The following is a 2,093-nucleotide window of genomic DNA, read 5'->3' on the forward strand; positions in this document are numbered from 1 at the left end:
TGTTTATTATTTTTGTAGACACAATTTCAGCCCCCTGGTAAGGATTTTGGTTGTTTTTATATATGCATATTTCATTTTATCTTTCTTTTAGAATGATTTAAATACAGAAGAACACAATAAAATAACAGATATCTACATCTCTGTCACTCAGAACTGAACATGTCTATCCCCTTTTTCTCTGGTGAAATCACCCCAGTGGGCAGTGATGGGTGAGCAGCAAGCCTCTGTCCCTCTGCTGTGCCCTGTTCCCTGTTATCCCTAGCATTTCCCCCTTGGCACTCAACACTTCTTCCAATGAGAAGCCTTACCTTTTACATGGTTGGGATATTACCTAATAAGTTACCTAAAGACTGTAATCCCCTCACTTGGGAAGAAGTGTCAGAAGAATGTAAGGACATGCCTGTAATCCAGGCAGGGAAGTAGGAACTTCAAGGTTCATATTGAGTTTCAGGAAACCCTGGGCTACAGAGTGAGTTCCAGGTCATCCTGGGCTAATTTCAATCCCCTCTAAAGAAAAAAAAAATCACTGGACCTGGAGGCACACGTCATTAAGTCCAACATTGCAAGGCAGAGGCAGGCAGATATCAAGGAGTTCAGCCTGATCTAAACAATCATTTCCAAGACAGCCAATGGTGGTTATACAGAGTTCCTGTCCCGAAAAATAAGTAAGTATGTAAATAAATATAAAAATAAGAGAGAGTATGGGTGGGGAAACTATGGCAGTAGAAGAAATGAAGGTGTTTGCCACTTTCTTCATGTTTGGGAATAAACATTTAAGAAAGTGCACGTAAAAATCCTTTGTAGACAGTTTTATTAACTTTTAAAAAATTGGTTGGATTCTAAACAACCAGCCTTGACGTTATTTATTTTTTTTAAAGAACTGCCATTTATTTATTTATTTATTTATTTATTTATTTATTTATTTTTGAAATTAGAGATAGTTTTATGTTATAAGCACAAACAATGGGTGGGAATCCCAGTTCATTTCTGCTTTTTTTTTTTTTAACGTATTTTCCTCAATTACATTTCCAATGCTATCCCAAAAGTCTCCCACACCCTCCCCCCCCCCATTCCCATTTTTTGGCCCTGGCGTTCCCCTGTACTGGGGCATATAAAGTTTGCCTGTCCAGTGGGCCTCTCTTTCCAGTGATGGCCGACTAAAACATCTTTTGATACATATGCAGCTAGAGTCAAGAGCTCCGGGGTACTGGTTAGTTCATAATGTTGCACCTACAGGGTTGCAGATCTCTTTAGCTCCTTGTATACTTTCTCTAGCTCCTCCATTGGGGGCCCTGTGACCCATTCAATAGTTGACTGTGAGCATCCACTTCTGTGTTTGCTAGGCCCCCAGCCTTGACATTATTAAATATTCTCTTTATTTTTGGTTGTGAGCCTAGCCTTTAACGTCTGAGCCATCTCTCCAGCCCTAAATATTCTCTTTAAAAAAATTCTCTGAGGTTTACCATATTTAGAAACTCAGGTTGTGCATGTCCTTCCTCCTATGGCACAATATGATGACATTGTTGGCACAGAGAGTGCAGGGAGGAACCATGCTTTCCACACCTGAGTCCGGAGCACACAAGCTTGCTCACTTCCCCCAACTCATTTCCCCCCAACTCCACTCAACATTTCCCCTCAGGGATGCAGTAAGACTTGCCTGAGGCCACACTCATTTCCCCAGTTCTTCTGATACTATGGAGATAATACATTATAGAGGAGGATTTCAGGGACATATTTAAATCTCTGACTTGAAAAACGAATATTTTTTTATATAGTTAAGAAAATTACCTTGCTGTGCTAACAGGATTGTAACTCGATTTATATCTCCAGTGCCTCTTTGGTAGATATATTAGATGATTTATGTGGTCATGGAACTATTTAAGGTTGAATCACCTTGTAAGATTTGAAATAAGTTACTTAACTTGAGTAGTTAATCCAATTATGGGTTGCAGACAATTAATATATATACTAGCAATTTTTGAAAAATCATTAAGTGCATGTGATTGATGTCTTCTTTTTTTTTTTTTTTTTTTTTTTTTTTTTTTTTTTTTTTTTTTGGAGACAGGGTTTCTCTGTATAGCTGTGGCTGTCCT

The sequence above is a fragment of the Mus musculus genome, chromosome 16 (genome assembly GCF_000001635.26).
Source record: "Mus musculus strain C57BL/6J chromosome 16, GRCm38.p6 C57BL/6J".
Classification (NCBI taxonomy): Eukaryota; Metazoa; Chordata; class Mammalia; order Rodentia; family Muridae; genus Mus; species Mus musculus.